The following is an 18405-nucleotide window of genomic DNA, read 5'->3' as shown; positions in this document are numbered from 1 at the left end:
TCCCAGTTCATGGTGATGCATTGCCCCAGGTCAGGCCCAGGAGTTCCCCTATGCTGGAATTTATATTTGAAAAAAAACCAAAAAATCTCAAATCTTGGCCTCAAGCAATACAAATAAACTGGTTCTGAGCTGCTAGGTATGAATTGCTTTCTGCTCTAGGGATATCTTGGTCCTTCCCCTCTCTCTACCACAGATGGCTGATGCAGATGGAATAGATCAAAGTCCAGCAAGGGGTCATCTCCTGGCACCAAAATGTCTGCAGCCCCTACCAAGAATAAACATCTTGGTATGGACAACAGATATGGAAAGAGATAAAAGAAAAAGAAATATAATTGACCAAAGGCACTGTCCTTTACAACTATAAAAATCACATAAGTTAACACAGAACTAGAAATCTCATATGCACTCTGGAAATGTGTGGGGCAGCTTCTGCCCAAAGCATGGATGCATCTTTGTGGTTACTATTCTAGAAATTGAGAGCAGAGAATTTTGATGTGTGCTCCATCAGCAATTGAATGGTAAGATATATTGAATCCTAATCTATACTATTTCTTCACTAGCTGTAGTTCTTTTTGTATTATTCCTGTGTAGTAAATAGTCTGCTTAAAATCTTACGTCTGTTAATCTTGTGTCTATTAAATAAATAAGTCATTTTGTAATAGACCTAATTTGCTATCATTAAAGAACTTGTGAATGAGAGTGGGTTTTGAGGTGCTGGCCACCTCAATAAAGCTATTGCCTGCTGCTGGAGGCCTGGGCAAAAAACAGGGGCTTATCTAAGCTCCCGTCTCCATTCGTAACACCTGGTGACAAGAACTCCTCATCTTATTCCAGTCTGTACATGTTTTTTCTGTGATCAGGGTCTTTTTCTTTGCCTTGGGGGGACCCTTATCCCTGGCACAGCTTCCTTCTGTCCTATCTAACAAGGTTTTAAATTAATTGCAGTGAAGTTATTGTCTCCTAATATGTTCCTAGAGTGCCTGCACAATAGGGACCTAATATCAGTTGGGACCTTTACTTTGTGCTATGGTAATAATTTCATGAGCAGACTTCCATTAAGATCCATTGCTACTTAAGAAACAGCTGCACTGTCACGTTATAAGGCTGTTGACTGTTTTAACTCTCTGCTACAGAAACAAGGTTTTAGTCTTCCCTGTAGAAATAAATATGGGTAAAAGAGGCTAAAGCCTGAACGAAGGTGATTTTGCTATTAATTGGGAAAATTCAGAATCGCAACATCTCAGACTGTCAGGAATTAAAGCACAGCTAAACAGCCACTAATCACACCTCTCTAGAGAGGTGCATTTGAATTCATCCATCTTCATTTCATTGTTTTTCATTGTCTGTCGGTGGACAAAGTACTCTCTTAACTAGCCCAGATTACAGCTAGTAAGAGGGACGCAGGTGTAGTCCATTGGGGCTATTTAACATTGGTAGGGGAAACATTTAGTAGCATGGGCGAGTAACAAAACACAGGCAGCCTTTTCCTGATTTCTTTCTCTCCCACCCCTTAAAATACAAAAGTGTATAAGGGCAGTCACAGAAATAGTGAGAAGGCAAGATCAAAAGTTGGAAGTTAAGTTATCCGTTCTATCCCCCCACGCCCTTATCCTAAGGGAGTATGAGGGCTCTCTGGTACCTCACCTGAAGATTTGCCACAGATTTCCCTTGAATGTCACTGTTAGTCTCTGGCATCGTCACCTGCTAAAGGCTTCTGCTAATGCAGACAGCTAAAACATTCCAGTTCCTCTGTATTCTCTGATAACCCCGCTGCCTCCAGGAATGACTGCAGTCTATATTTATCAGACGGATTTTAGATAATGCAAGAATCTGTCAAGGGTGACAGGCTGCTAGAAATCATGAAAAGAAGCAGAGTGATAGTCCCAGGTGGTGAAGAAAGCTGTGGTGCTCACCCCAATGTTAATGGTACATTACCACTTTCATTACTCTGTACACATTTTTTGGGAAATTACTTTAGGTCAGTTCCCAGTCTGTGAAGGTACAGTAATGTTCACCTTCCCCAACAAGGACAGTTTCTCTTACAACAGACTAGTCAAGCCACTATAAATCTATGGTGAAACAAGGGCTCTGTGTGTTGGGGGGTGGGTGTGAAAGTCTATAGTCAAGTATTGTCTTACTGGTAAATTAGCTTTTTAAATGTTGCCTGGACTTTACAGAGCTTTCTCTAAGATACTGGCAGAGAAAGAAATTAGGGAGAGCAGTAAATAGTTATAATCACTTGGGGGAAAAAATGAAAATCCTAATTGCTTGAAAGCTTGAGTCAATTGTATTAGTGACACCTTGGTAATGTTCTGCATAAGGGCTTCACTGTCCTTAATTTTTCATCTACAAGGAATAGCAGTAATGATCTCATTACCTCAGGAGAGCTATTCCAGATTTATGGTTTCGCTAACCAGAGCAAAGTATGTTGGAAGCACAGTAGCCTGGATTCCTCACATCCTTGTCCCATTTAACAAACAGAGAAGTGGAAGCAAGGGCAACTGAGTTATCCTAAACCAGGCCAGACAAATGTGACAACCACCCTTCTCAGAACTGGGTTTCAGGCTGAGCTAATCCACAGAGAAGTGAGAGGGTTTTTGTTCTTTTTTTTTTTGTGTGTGTCTGTGTATGTGTCTATGTGTCTGTGTATCTGTGTGTCTGTGTGTCTGTGTGTCTGTGTGTGTGTAGCGGAGGGTGGAGGGTAGCTGGAGTGATATATCCGGGGAAACTTGGAGCAGCTAGTGCCAAAGAAATTTCATTCTGGGAGCCTTTTGATGTCATGAGGTGGTGGTGTCCAGCTGCTGCCTGGTGTGCCTATCCTGGCACTGGTTAGCAAATACTGCCAAAGCGTGTAGCAGCTGGGCTGACTACCATCCAGAGAGGAGGTGAAGAACAGGACTTTTGAGCAGCATAGTGGAATCGTGGTATCTGTTGATGGGACAGAGGAATCTGAAAACAAAGGGTAGACATGGGAAGAAAAGCAGAAAGAGAACAACAGTTGAGCAGGTGTAATGGACATGAGAAGCCTGAAACTCAACAACAGTTCTTCTTCTATGTGTAGATTAATCAGATTAAAGGTAGCCTAAAGATATCCATCCATTGAGTTCCTTCAATGAAATACGTAATCTGTGTAGACCTTGCTCAGAAATCCAATAAAACAAATTCACTTGTTCATCTTTCCAAGGACATTTATAAGCATGTCAGGATCACAGATGAGCAAAGTGGTTAAGGCCACAGTCAGATTAAGTGAAAGCTCAAAAGAACAGTCATTTTAAGGCTATCCTAAACCTTGATAGAGCATCCAGTGATTAAGACCATAAGAAATGAGTTACAGGGCCAGCCCACCTGTGACAAGACAACGAGAAACCAGGAGATGTTTGTCTCTGACAAGAGAAACTAGGAAATGTGGTGGTTTTGGGGGTGAGGGAGCCTGATTAGTTTTTTTGCAGGCTGCTGTCCTCATGTTGTTCCCAGCAGATACAATGGTTGGATAAGGAAAAATTGGGTGGATGTTTCTACCTGTCTCATTTAGTATCTCTTGATGTTACAGAATCACAGGAAAACAGGTTGAGTAGGAAATCTTGAGTCAGTTGGTAAAGTGAGCTTCAGCAGCAGCAGTGATTACAGTAAACTCTGGGGCCTGAGCACTAAAATGGGCTGAGTAGAGGTCTCTCAGAGTCAGGAAAATGTGAACAAAAGCTAAGGTACCCACAGGAACCCACAGCGCTCAAGAGCAAGTCTTGAACCTTGGATAGGGGTTGTCAGAATCAACTATGACAGATCTAAACATCCTGGGAGTGTGAGTGAGAAGGGTGAGAAGGTGTGGTAGTTTGTGAGGAATGGTTCCTCTCCTAAAGAAGGTCAACATTGTTGCAGAACCAGAGAGCAATGTATAAGAGCCACAATCAATATTGAAGGGAATAAGTAGTCTGAGTTTTGAATGCTATGGCTATGACATGCTATAGAGCTTGTTCCCCGGTGGCTGTTGGAGTTGCTGCACAAGTGATGTTGGAGGTTTACCCCTAAACAGTAAATGTAGCTCCGCAGCTTTCTGGTTGTAAACAGTATTTGTTGCTTGTCTGGGAAGCTGGGACCAAGAGTCTTCTGCTCTGCAGAAAGTCTGTCTGTGTTGAGGAGCTATATCACCAGATCAAGAAGTTACATGAGGAAGTTAGTATGTTGCATAATTTTTATGAAGATGAGAGACAGTATATTTTCAGAGACTTCTTTACATTGGAGATGTAGGTGAGTTCTGCACTGTCTCTCAAGAAGTCAATAGGAGGGTAGGCTGGCTAGAATGCTGCCATTCTCCAGTCTCACTGCATGCAAGGAGAAATGCTCCTATTTCTCCTGAACATTTGCCATTAACGAACAGGTTTAGTACCCTCCAAGCTGAGAAGGATCCGGGCAAGGCTTCTTTCTTCTCAATGATACCAAGCAATAGGTCAGAAATTGACACACAGAAGGTTTCTCCTGAATGTAGTGAAGAACTTCTTTACTGTGCAGATGACCATGCACTGGAACAGACTGCCGAGAGAGGATGTGGAGTCTCCCTCTCTGGAGATACTCAAGAACTGTCTGGATGCAATTCTGTGCAATGTGCTCTGCTTGAGCAGGGAGATTGGACCAGCTGACTGTACAGATGGTCCCTTCCAACCTTACCCATTTTGTGATTTTGAGCTAATCCAACCTCTCACTCAAGAGAGGGACTAGCTTTCCTTCTCCTAATATGTCTGTACCTTTTTGTACTGTCTTCCCATAAACTTCCACTGCTTCCTATGGAAAGTAAGTCCCAAAATTTGCTAGCTGGTATGTGAACTTTTTTTAAAATCCATTTTAAACTGATGTCCTACTTCTAATGAATATTCTCTAACTCTGGAACAGCAGGATTTCATTAAAAAGTGGTATGCATTTATTTCTCCATCACTTTCCAGATTCTGCAAACCTGAGCAGTATAGTATCTCCAAACTGAAGAGTCTCTATTGTTACTGGAAATGTTATGCAAAACATACAGTTTCTTCTTATCAAAATACAAAAAAAAATACATGGAGGAAGGAGGAAACATATAGTTGACAAAAATATGGGTTTAGAATGAAGACAAGAGGTAGAGAGAAAAGAACAGTGAGAAACAGAGAGGATTGGGGAGGAAATAAAAGAAAGAGGAACTCAGAGTCAGACACACAGGTGTCTGCAAATGTGAAAAACAGGAAGCCTGTGTCCCTTTGCTTCAAGCCACACTTCTGTGCCAGAATGGCTATTGGAAGCAGGAATCCTGTCTGTCTTGGGAATTTACAAAGGAGACAGAGAAGGTCTCACATGATACCCACCTGATGCATCTCCTGGACACTAGGCACCTATCTATAGTGGGGAAAATCTGGGGATGGATATCAGAAAAATATCTGGTTGGAAAGAGTTTGTAGATTCCTTTTAGGACTGGCAGATAGATAAGTGATTTTCCCCATGTGCTGTATGACTGTATAGACAATTTTCTGTTGTTATTTTCCCCTTAGTTTATAGTTTTACTTCTTTACTTCCCCTATGAGAACTCTACTTTGTTGTTCTGGTAGAGCTTTTGGGAGTATTTTGTTGGTTGGGTTGGGTTTTTTTTAATTATAGACTCTCAGATTCAGTAATTTTCTGTTTTGTAACGTAGTCAACTTGTCAGGTAAATCTTTACGTTCAACAAAAGATCAGGGAATCTTGGAATATTTAAGCAAGAGGATGTCTTGGTCTTCTGCTGGGCAAAGTGAGCTAGTACTATGAGGCAGCAACAAATTCAATACAACAGCTCAGAATGAATTAGACATATCACTGCTAATCCCTAGATAAACAAGATGGAAGGAAATGTGTCAAAACAATAAAATACCTATTAAAATATCTGTAAAGATAAACACTCATCAATAGTTAGCACTGCTAGGTGATAGAATGTTGTCAGTGAAGCATGAAGTGTCATGCAATGCAATAAGTAAATGCGTTGAGGATTTATGTCAGATATGCTTGGGATTTTCACTCTTGGAAAGAAATAAATAAGCAAAGCAAATCTGGAAGAAAAATAGAATTAAAAATTATTTATTTTAAAATCCTAACCTTAATTTGGGTTTTTTAGTAGCTTATACTTTTCTTCTCTGGATCCACAGGAGGAAAGTGACAATTCAGCAGGGTGTTCATGAACTGTGTGAAACAGTCAATAAAGACCTTTAGAGGAAAAAATTAATTAATCTCTTTAGAATGTAGGTGGAAAGAAGATAAAGTCTGAGATGAAGAGAGGTAGGAACCTAAAAAGTCTAAGACAGCTGGAGAGTCTCAGAAGCTCTGTAAAACACAAGGATTCTCAGGCTATCTAATCCTATGCTACTGATAGTTTATCAGCTAATAATATGTAAGTGAAATACTGGGTAATAATGCTTTCATAATTGTTATATATAGTAGAGATAATTCATGCTGTAGAAATAGATATATGTATGTAAAAAATATTAGTAGAGTCTAAACCCATGCTTGCAAAGCCTCCCTGGCCGGGAACTGAGTCCTATTCACATTATAATTATAACCGATTCCAGACAGCATTAAGATTATATCAGGTCTGTTACCATATGAATGGAATAGTCCCTGGCTATTATGGGGGATTTCCTCCAGTTCCCGAATTTGGGAGATACCATCTGGACCTTCCCAGAATGGAATGTCTGGAGGAGCGCATGAGACAGGCACCTGAGACATGACTTCATCGCGGTACTCAGAAACTAGTACATTTGAATACAAGCTTCTGCCTGGACACTCAAACATTCGTCTGCATCTCTGAGTTCGCCTTTGTCTGTTTCTACATCGGTATGGATTCAACTTTACATGCAAAGGAACACAAAGAAATATGTGGTCATCCCTGCCTCAGGCAGAATAAACTGTATATAAGCTGGCCGCTGGAAGCACTTGGGGTGAACTCCTGGGAAAACGCTGTCACTTTGTCAGTGGACCCTAGTTCACCCAGTGCCTCTGTCCAGGGCAGACGCTGTCTTGATTGTGGTTGGTTTTTCGAAATTTCTATTTTTCTTATCGATCTAATAAATCTTTGCTAAATTTTTCATAAATTTGGCTACCGATTTGATAATTTATAACAATAATATTTTCTAGTATAATGCTTTCCAGAAGGGAAAGAAGAGTCTATAAGCTCTTTTGTAAAGGTGCGCTGGGGTAGTCCACTGTATACTCTGGGACAGTTGTGGGAGAGATCTGCTGCAGACCAGGGCAGCTGAAGGCAGATGGTGGTTGGGACCATAACCCTGGCTTTGCCTGACTTCTGAATGATATGCTTGGCACCAACAACAGCTCAAAATCACAGAATGGGACTCGTTGGAAGAGATCACCAGAGCAGTCATCAGGCCCAACCTCCCTGCTCAAGCTGGGTCATCCTAGAGCACGTTGCACAGAATTGCATCCAGACAGTTCTTGAGCATCTCCAGAGAGGAAGACTCCACACCCTCTTTTGGCAATCTTTCAGTGAATGGCCATCTGCACAGTAAAAAAGTTCTTCCTCATATTGAGGTAGAACTTCTCGTGCAGTTTTTGACTTTTGCCTCTGAACTTTCTGAGGAGGTATCTGGTCCCCCCCACAAGTCACTGATGAACAAGTGAAACAGTACTGGACCCAATATTGACCCCTGGGAGACACCACCAGTGACAAGCCTCCAGCTAGACCCTCTGCTGTTGATTTTGTCCCTCTGTCATGTGGTATTCAGCCAGCTCTCAATCCACCTTGCTATCCACCTATCCAGTCCACAGTTCCTGAATTTGCATATAAGGACATTGTGAGAGGCAGTGTGAGAAACTTTGTTAAAGCTGAGGTAGACAATGCACACTGCTCTCCCTTCATCCATCCAGGTGGCTGTCTCATCATGGAAGGCCATCAGGTTGGTCAAGCTTGATATACCTTTAGTGAATCCATGCTGACTACTCCTGATCCCCTTCTTTTGTCATCCATGTGGTTAGAAATGGCCTCCAAAATAAGGCACTCCATCACCTTTCCAGCAATTGAGTTAAGCTGACTGGCTGGTATTTCCCTGGGTCCTCTTTGCCCTTTTTGAAGACTGAGGTGACATTTACTCTCTTTCAGAGCTTGTTTTACGCAATTCTTCCCAGAAGATCCTCGAAGAGTTTAAAGTTAATGTAGGAACATATCTTGAAGTCCATGTTCATAATTTTGCTTGCTGCCCTGTTTCTTCCTTGTCTACACTCCACAGTCTCATGGTTATTACTGACAAGGCTGACCCCAGCCTTCACATCTGATAGAATCAATTAGGTTGGAAAAGATCTCTCAGATCGAGTCCAGCCTATGATCAAACACCACCATGTCAACTACATTGTCTTTCCTTAAACAGCTCCACCACATCGCTAGGCAACTCATACCAATATTCCATCATCCTTTCTGTGAAAAAATTCTTCCTAATGTTCAACCCAAACCTCTCCTTGCCCAGCTCAAAACTATGTTCTCTTGTCTTATTGCTGGTTGCCTGGGAGAAGAGGCCAAGCCCTACGTGCCTACAATTTCCAACAATGCTTTCCCTGTTTGTTAGTATCAGGTCTAGCAGCACACCATTCCTTCTGTGGTTCTTCATTAGTTCTGTAAGGAAGTTCTGTCAGGAATGTCCTAGACTGTGTTTCTTCTCCAGCAGATGTAGGTCAGGTAAAGTTCACCCCAAAGACAATTAATTAAATGAAAAAAACAAAAAGGTGTTGAGGGGGAGGAGGTATAAAATGTATGTCTGGTGATCTTTTATTTGCCTTATGGTTTTGAGCCTTGTTCTAGGTTTCTCTAATAAGCAGAAAATCCAGGAACTTAATTACTAGTGTCACTCTGTATCTTATTAGGAATATAAGTGGCATACAGGTTTATATGTTCTTGGGCATGAGGTCCATGCATCAAAGATTAGCCTCTCTCTCCTTGTATAGCTTACAAAATACCTGTTTGATGTCCTCTGAAGCTGTTTCTTCCCAGCACTCATCAACAGAACATCAGTTTTTAGGGAAAGAAAAGGTTTTTCTGCAATCTCCTATGAAATGTTCTAGATGTCTTACTTGCATCTTACTTGCATCTGCCTGTTCAAATCTGCCTGTACTGTTCAAAAGAAGGTTATGCATCTATTGGTGTTTGAAGGTATAAACTTGATATCTGATTAATTTTATATGGGCTCTTAATTTAATTCTAAAAGAAACATTTAAAGGATAAATATTAACTGCTTTCAATGTTACTTCATATTTGATATGCTGCAAGTAGTGCTTGTTTTAAGTAAGTGGAATCAGGTCTGCAACAATTGATTTAGTTAAATTAAACAAGCAAATAGGGAATGAAATACACATGGCTATTTTCAAGGAGATATACTATAAATGCTAATTATGCAGCTGGAATTCAATAATTAACAAAGCTATTCCCTCTTCCTAATTTTAGAAGATGGAAGGAGTCCTCATGTTTTCAATCATGACATTGTCATTTATACCTTGCTAAGGTATAAAGAAGAGATACCCATAACCAGGCCAACTATGACATAAATGCAGCCAGCTGAATTTTCATATCTGGGCCCTTATGAATCCTGTAGAGATCCAAGAAGAATTATGTAGGATTGCTTTCACACTTGCCTGTTGCAGACATTTCTTCATAGAAATCCTTTTTTTGGGATTTCTCCTTCTTCTGGGAAGCAAAGGGCCCCAGAAGAAGAATGTAAACAATTGTTATCAGCTGTTGTGAAATGTAGCAGGTGTCCCTGTGATTGGCTCATCTTCTTTGTGTATCATTAAAGGCCAATCACAGGAGCAGCTCAGGGACAGATTCCCTGGGCAAAAAACTTTGTTATTCATTCTTTCTATTCTATTCTTGGCATAGCTGCTCTCTGCAACTTCTCTTTTTCTTCCTTTTAGTATAGTTATAATGTATTATATATCCTATATCAATAAATCAGCCTTCTGATCAAAAAAAAAAAAAAAAAAATTTAAATAAAAAAGATTGAAAACAGTGGGCAGCAGCTCTGAAGCACTGAAGCATTGAAGGGCCAGAAAAGGACATTCTAAAGTTGTTCAAATTGTTTGAAATTGTTTGAAATAGTTGTAAGATTGTCAATATGTTTTTGATAACTGTTGATGAGACTTTTGCAGCAAGTCTGTTTTCAGGACCGAAAAAGACTCTCAGATATCCAAGAGAAACAACTTCAGCTCTTGGACTGTTCCTGAAACCCAGCTGCTTAGACTTGAATTCTCTTTGCATTGTTTTTTACATTTTCTTAGATTGTAAGATTGTTTTAGTAATTTATTAGTATTGTATATTTTACAGTTGAAGAAATCTCCTGCTCATTTCACATCAGCCTTTTTCTTTTAATTTATACAATTTAGAAAGGTGAGATGTCGCAGACATTTCTTCATAGAAATCCTTTCTTTGGCATTTCTCCTTCTTCTGGGAAGCAAAGGGCCCCAGAAGAAGAATGTAAACAATTGTTATCAGCTGTTGTGAAATGTAGCAGGTGTCCCTGTGATTGGCTCATCTTTCTTGTGTACCATTAAAGGCCAATCACAGGAGCAGCTCAGGGACAGATTCCCTGGGCAAAAAACTTTGTTATTCATTCTTTCTATTCTATTCTTGGCATAGCTGCTCTCTGCAACCTCTCTTTTTCTTCCTTTTAGTATAGTTATAATGTATTATATATCCTATATCAATAAATCAGCCTTCTGATCAAGAAACAAGATTCTCGTCCTTCTCTCACCACAGTGACCGTCTAAGGTCGCTGTAATACTTGCCATTAAGCCCAAAAGAGTCAGTGATTGTCTAAGCGAATGATTTTCAGAACTAATTTGCAAAATAATCCTCCATTCCCCTTCTGGCTAAAATTAGGTAATTTTACGTAAAGTAAGGGACGGCTAGTATCTTTCCAATGCTGATTCACCATGTAAGACTACTGTGAATTTTGTGTGTAATGAATAAAAAATACTCAGAAAGGAGAGAAATGGATTTGCAATTTTTTAAAAATGTCTGACTATTTATTTCTGGTCTTAGAGGGTCCTCATTAGCATTTATTTTAATCAATACGTATGCTCCCTGCAGAAGTACAGACAAGCTCAGTTTTACAACCAAAATAATTTTCATGGCTTTTTCTACTATTGCTGGCAGAAGTCAACCTAGCTAAGTTAGAACAAGAAGCTAGTTTCCAGTCTGTTTTGTGCATTGCTATGTGCAGGTCATAGCAACTAGTCATTTGTTATAACACAAGAGGCAATAAATGACTCAAGTCAGATGCGCGGAGTCAAGTTCACCGCAGACAACTTACCTTATGGGGTTGATTTCCCTGATCTCCCCATGCTGATTAAGGAAAGGGGTTGCCTGTGCCAAATGGAGCAATGCCTGTGCTGGTTGAGGAGGGGGAACAAGTATTGCTGTTCAGAAAATGGTGGTCAGCCCTGTCTGCTTAGCATTTCACAAAGCCTGGCTCTGAGATACGTTGTAGATTGTAAGGGAAAAAAAAAAAAAAAAAAAAAAAAAAAAAAAAAAAAAAGTGTCAAACTGAGAGAGACATTCTTTTTTTTTGGCTCCTAGGGGCCCCCAGAAACGGAGTTCCATCTCCATTCTATGCATACCATCTCCAGCAAATCCCAAACCAGGTCAGTATATATTTTACAGACAGGATTGTGGAGTGTCACTGGGTCTGGATGAATGCAAGAAGTCTAAATGGATGGAGCTGTTTCACTTTACATAAAAAATTGAGTATTAAATGGAACACACACTGGCTTATGTCTACCCTTCTCACCTGCATCTTTCTAACACCATCATCTCCTCTTCCCGCTGCTCTAATGGGGAAGCTGTAAAAATGCTATTCCAGAGGAGGGCAGCAGAGAGAGCAGGGAAGAGAGTAAGCGCTTCTCCTCCCTCCTGGCTTTACAGAAATGCACCTGAGCATTTATTTGGAGTTTTTAAGTGGTTCCAAATGTTTAACTGAAAGGTTGGATTTACTTTCACTGGAGCACCTTCAGCAGGGACCCACATTGCTGCTTTCACAATATCTTTGGTCCTCCTTCCACATATATAAGAGCATTTGTGATAATGGCTGTAGAAAGAGGTCACCCTTCTATTACTCTTCTGCAGGATCCTCATTGAGGTTTGCTTGTGGCTGGAAATTCCAGTGCTGGATTTTAACAGGCATCATACCTTTGATGGATAAGACTTTATGTAGTTAAAAGAGGGTTTAGTTCAACTTGTTACCAGATGATAAATGGCCTACACCTGGTGAGCTAACATAATGCTTGTTCTCCAAAACTACAGGCTCATGGACACTGTACAATGGCCATTGAAGAAGAACTGGAAGTTCACCAGCCTCAGTGTCCTGCCAGCTCAGCCAGGTGATCTGGAACATTGGGGTCTACCAGGGAGACCCCAGAATAGAAGAATGCATGTGTAAAGGGGAGGGAAAATATGTTAATGATTTTAGAAAAATTATTATCATATATATATTTAGTCCAGGACAATCAATGAATATGTATGCAAAATACAACATAGAAACAGCAACTTTCATGTACCCAGTATGGGTAGGGTTTTGGGAGGAGCTATCCCCCTGTGCATCTGGCCAAATAAAGAATGCCTGCTTCTTAATGCTACATTGGTGTTAAGGAGTTATTTATTTTACCAAATGTTTGGTAATAAACTTGCTTTCAGAAGCAGTAGGTTGAAAGATCTGTCTGCCTTTTTTTCACTTTTTATATTAATTATCTTCTGGCCTTGGCAAAGAAAAATAAGTAATTTGTGATGTCACTGGACCATTAAAAAAAAGAGGCAGCTCTCATCTGTCTCTTCAAAATTTCCTGATATCAGCAGATATTGTTCTGCTGTTTCATCATAGATTAGTTATTCAAATAACCTAACCAAAGAACAAGCATTTAATTAAATAACAGGCAAAGAGGTACTTTATGGCTGGGCACTGCTTGAATTGAAGTCTTTGTTAATGTAACAGAAATAGATACCAACAGCTGCATATCAGCTTCACAAACATGGCTCTCTATGACATTACCCTGGCCTTCTTCTCTCTACAAAAGCCAAATGGTCACTTTTCACTATGATACTACTTCAGGAAAGATGTTTTTTCAATGTCTTCTGGGTCAGAATAGTACTGCTGAAATTGAAAATATCTGTGATTGCCTTTAGAGAATGAAAAGTTACCCAGTTTATCCTGGTGATGTCCAAACTCTGTGTGCACAACAAAAAAGGGATCACATTAGCTGTTTAATCAAGCATGTTTTATGTGTATCATGGCAATGTTTCTTCGAACGACTGTCATCAGGAATATCTTTCGGGTAAGGCACAAAATTTACCTTTCTGAGCCAACTGTGAATTTCATTTCCTGAGGTCCAGACTCCATTGAAATCACTGCTCTGGAACCGTGTTCAGGTTTTATGCTGTCTTAGGGAATTAACTTTGTGACATCTTGGCCCTATTAAACCAGTAGGAATTTTGTCTTTAACTGCAGTAGATTTAGTATGTTGTGCACTCTATAATAATTGGAATGGAAACTATAGGAGCACAATCTTCTGTCTTCACAAATACCACATGATGCAGAGCTTGTATGTCTTGAATGAATGAAATATGTTGTACTCAGGCTGGACTCAACAGCTTGCTTGGGTGGGCTCAGTTCTAATGAAACTATAGAAATGAATGATAAAATGCTAAAGACTAACACAGCTTTTTGCTACTACAATTACAAGCTTGAAATGCAGGCAGTGAAATTAGGGGCATTTGAGACTTGCTTTCAAATTCTTCCTGTGGAAGGGTTCTTCTCTCCCTCAGAAATACTTTGCCTGACTACTTAGTAACATTTCTTGTTATGGGACAGATGTTCTCAGACAGAGGATACCATCCTGCTCTGAATAACAGGCAGTAATCTGCTTAGCAATAGGACCCAAGAAAGGACCACTAGCACACTTCCTTCTTCCTTCCCTCAATTTTGCTGTGTGGGCTGGAACATCAGTCTGAAAGTCTGGGATGTAGGATGAAGACAATGGCAAAAGCCCTGCATGTCTGCCACCACTGCTGTATCACCAGTGCTGTCCTCTGGACTAGCTAAGATTTCTCAGGATCCAGCACAGGTTGCAATATCTCCTTGTTTCCCCTCACTTCTTTGGACAGCTTTCAGAGGAGCTCTGCTCCTCAGAAATCAGGACTACATGATGACTATCATGCCTCCAATTGGCCAGCCAGTTGACCAGGTGAGGATTAAGAGTAATCCCTGATGATACCCAGAATGATGTAACAAGGCCATGTAGAAGACTGCTCCATTGAATCTCATCCTCTATATTCTCGAGCCAGCAACAGTTAAACTATTACTGTTTTTCATCTACTACATTTTTCAGACTGTCTTTTTCTCAAGCTGTAAGGGAAAAACCAAATACTCAGGGAATAGAAAGGTATGCTCGTCTCTTCCTACAGAGGGGAAGTGCTGAAAAATGCAAAGATGCAGCTTACATCTTACCACTGACTGAGCAATGCTAAACAAATCAGCCATATATCCTTCTCAAGACCTGGGTCACCCCCAAACTGCAAGTTGGTCAGCACAGCAATGCAGTCTTATTGCATGACAGGGCAGTAACTACCAAAATGTTTGTGGTGCTGCTGTAATGTTAACAACAGAGAGTGAGTAAGGATTTTTCAAGATGCTTGCAGTAAACTAGAAACTCGGGGAAGTTTGAGAGAAGGCAGTATTCACCTTCTCTGTGTTTCTTTGAAGACCCATTTATGTGGATCGCTCTGCTCCTTGATTCTTTGTTTCATGTTCTATGCTGATAGAGTTTTGGTGTGGTTTCAATCATGTCTAGTGTATTCCTCTTTCAATAAATTGTTTATTGGATAACACATGCAAAAATATTCTTTACCAGGGAAGTTCAGAGACTGTGTCAGACATCCACAACTCTTGTCATCTTTCTGCAAGGCACAAAAAGGCTGAGGGACATCCTAAGTTCACCAATGAGTCTCTGTCTCTAATTTGAGAGATAGGCATAGGTTGTAGGCACTGATGTTTCTCACATTCATATGTGCAATTTCCAGTCAGAGAAATTGTTTTTTTTTTTTTTTTTCCAGGTACCCAGTCTAATGAAATAAAGCATACCATGTGGAAGGGGTTAAAAAGAAGAGTGAACACAGTGGTGTTTTAGAAGCTGTCTAATATTTTAAGCTCTAAGTGCAGGAGGACTTTGATGGTATTTGAAAAGATCCTTGGATATAGAGTTGGAAGTTATGTAATCTTGACAAGCCCACAGTGTTTTAGCAGACAAACCCCTTTGTATCCATACATGGGAAGACACTTGTTCAGCACATAATTAACCAGAGCAAGAGCTAAGAGTGAGAAGCAGCAACTCCAGGAAAAGGAGCAATTCTACAGATCTAATGCCCCTGGAAAGGGAGGGAGAAAGACTTCTCTAGGAGGTAAAGGCTAGCTTTAACTTCATCCCAGCTCTCACCTTGCTCCATGCTGCATAAGACTGATGGATATAAGGAAAAGCACAAATTACATGGGTCAGAGGTCATCTGCTACTGCTTTGTTCTAAGTCTCCCTGGAACATAATTTTTTACTACCATCTGCCGTTTGCTGGATTTTACAACTGTCTTTCTCTAAAATTAATTCTTCCAAAGCCCTCTGACATAAAGATTAATGAAAAATGTGCACTGGAGTCTTTACAAGCACCAAACTTGAAAATCTTTCTCCCTCATGAAAAGCCACATCTTTTTCTTTCCATGTTTTCTCCTGGGTTGCTTCTTCTGAAACAAGAAGGAGGACTTTGTTGTAAACTAGATACATCAGAAAATGTAAATTTTTAGTCTAAATGTGAAGCACAGGTTAAACTATACTAATTTTCATGTCAGTTTTTTCTCCTTAGTGTGGTAGTTTTTTATCCTTGGCTTTGCACAGGGAATCTGGGCATGACTCTCATTCTTGACGCAGAAATTTCCTTTGCCACTCCAAATGGGGCTACTGTCTTCCAGACTTTTAGGTTTCCTTGGTAATGCCCCTAATCTTTTTAGGGGCAGTAGGAAAGATATTTCCATGATAGTCATCCATCAGGATAGATACAAACCCCAGACTCCTCTGAGCCTTAGTGTTAGAGCCTTAAAGGCTTTACTCAGAAGTAAAATAAACACAAATTATTTCCCTCTTGGACCTGGGACAAATATGCATCTTTTCAGGATGTGGCAATGATTTTCATCAAGCCTTCTTTTTCAAAAATATGACGTATCTTTATGTTTGTGTCTGTGAAAAATGCAACTTGTGTCCCCATATGGATATACAATTACATATAGGGGGAAATGCAGAAGTTTATAATAGTAAATCTGAAAAGTGAGGTGCACTGAGTGCAGGTTTTGATCTTCTGCACTTTTAACCTCCACTTAAAGGGAAACTGCCAAAGACAAGTTTTCACTGTACAGGAGGCAATCTGTTTGATTAAAAATCCAGCACAGCCCATTGACCTATTGATCAAATTGTTGCAGCTGCAAAGTAAATGATTTAAGCAACTGTTTTATTTAATCAGCTGGTTTTTTAGTCTGTTTTATATGTATGGCAGCATTTATAAAGGGATTAAATTAATAAATTGTTCCTTACAAGATACAATTCCCTGATTTTCCACATATACATTTACTTTGGGTGGGAACATGCGTGCAGCAGCTTATGAGTTAGCATAAATCTGGAACAAACTTTATGTACTGCTTCACACAGCACAGGCTGAAGGTGGGTTTAAGCACTTCAGGAGAGTGTGAGCCCTGAGTTTTCTTACCTGAAGTATTATATTGGATGTAACCACATGCTACTGCACAGAGAAGTAGCTTGAGGCTGAATCACAAGCAGTTTTTGGACACCTAAGATCTGTTAAAATAAAATAGCACTTCACTTTCACCTTATCATCATCTCTTGTTTCATCTGAAAATAGTGCCAGGGTTGATAGTAAAATCTTACCTTAATGTAAACTTAATGTAACAAACCCCCACAGAGCCACAGTATCTTGGATCATACACAAGATTAGCAGTATACTATTTTGTAAGATTTTCATAGCCATGTGCAGTAGATATGGAACATACAGAGGTGACAACTATGTCATCTTTAAGGCCACAGGCCTTCCCGGTACTGATAATGATGCTCACCTTTAACTCTTTAGAGACAAATTTTTGTATGGGAAGGTACTGTGATGTGACTTACCCGGTGATCTCTAGTGTTCTTGGTTCTCTCCATTCCAGCAGACTCATTCTAGCCTCTTCAGGTAGCATCAGATGCTCTGTTCCACACCCATGACCAATAACAAATGCACAGTAAGGTTATAGTTATATATACATACATGCATGTATATATGTACATGTGTGCATGTGTGTATATATGTGTGTGTGTGTGCATGCGTGTGTGTGTGTAATTTTTAGTTAGATCTTCTCCTACTTTCATTTTGCATTGCTTGTCTTCTAAAGCATTAGCCTGGAAACTTTCAGACATGTTCTTATCTTTAATTACATTAGTAGTTCTCCAATAACTACTTTTCCCAAGATTGGGAGCACTTGTGTACATGTGAATAGGATTAAAGCGCAGATTTATTACAAACTCAGACTATTTTCCAGGTTGTGTTTGTGAAATAACTGAACAGAGAAGATTAGAAATACGACAGGAGTCCCAACCCTCCTACAAGTCGGACAACAACTGTAGACATTTAAAAGACCACATCTGACAGTAAATCCTCCATCACACTGATAAAGCAACAGACATTCTGTAGAGACTGGGATAAATCTGCTGGTGCAGTTAAATGCCTCATGGCATTATGGTAGCTAACAAACCTAAAAGGTCACCAGGGTTGGATGTGTAATGTTGCTGAGATAGCTGATAGGCTGCTTTCCTTCTGACTAAACCTATATTGTAACATTCCCAAAGCAACCTTGGGATCTGGTGCCCAGAACAGGAAATTATTTTCTTGTCCTCAGGGAATTCTTTAGTGCTATAAATGAGTGGCTGACTTTTTCAATCAGGACAATAAAAAGGCAATCTTCAGCTGAGTTTCAAAATATATTCCTGATTTGACCACTTTGTTTCATCCACCTCATTTTGATTTTCTGACTTCATAGAAAAATAAGAAATGATTGTATTTAAGTAAAATACATTTCAGTGAAAATTAGGCAGTTTTTAATTTAAAATTCACTGCAACAGAGAGTTCTGGACAATGGTGGAGGTGGGCAACTCATAAAAAGCAAGGTTGGGCTTTGTGTGATTTGAGGAGCTTGGAGGTTTGTTTTTTTGGTTTTTGTTTTTTTGGGTTTTTTTGGGGGTTTTTTTTGTTTGTTTGTTTGTTTTTCTGGGTTTTTTTTTTTAATTAAGAAATATTATTCTTCCCAAAAAAAATTCTTAGGAGCCTCTGCTCCATTTTTTT

The 18405-nt window shown here is 39.8% G+C and overlaps 1 long non-coding RNA gene across 1 annotated transcript; it reads left to right on the top strand.

Moving 5' to 3' along the window:
* The first annotated feature begins 380 nt into the window (after positions 1-380).
* Positions 381-18326, top strand: LOC141729194 (uncharacterized). Its single transcript, XR_012580528.1, has 5 exons — positions 381-518; positions 11564-11628; positions 12287-12363; positions 13163-13311; positions 15089-18326. It is a non-coding gene; the product is annotated as an uncharacterized LOC141729194 (long non-coding RNA).
* The last annotated feature ends 79 nt before the right edge of the window (positions 18327-18405 follow it).

The sequence above is a fragment of the Zonotrichia albicollis genome, chromosome 1 (assembly GCF_047830755.1).
Source record: "Zonotrichia albicollis isolate bZonAlb1 chromosome 1, bZonAlb1.hap1, whole genome shotgun sequence".
Lineage (NCBI taxonomy): Eukaryota > Metazoa > Chordata > Aves > Passeriformes > Passerellidae > Zonotrichia > Zonotrichia albicollis.
Note: the sequence above shows the minus strand (reverse complement) of the source record. Positions and strands in the feature narration are given on the sequence as shown.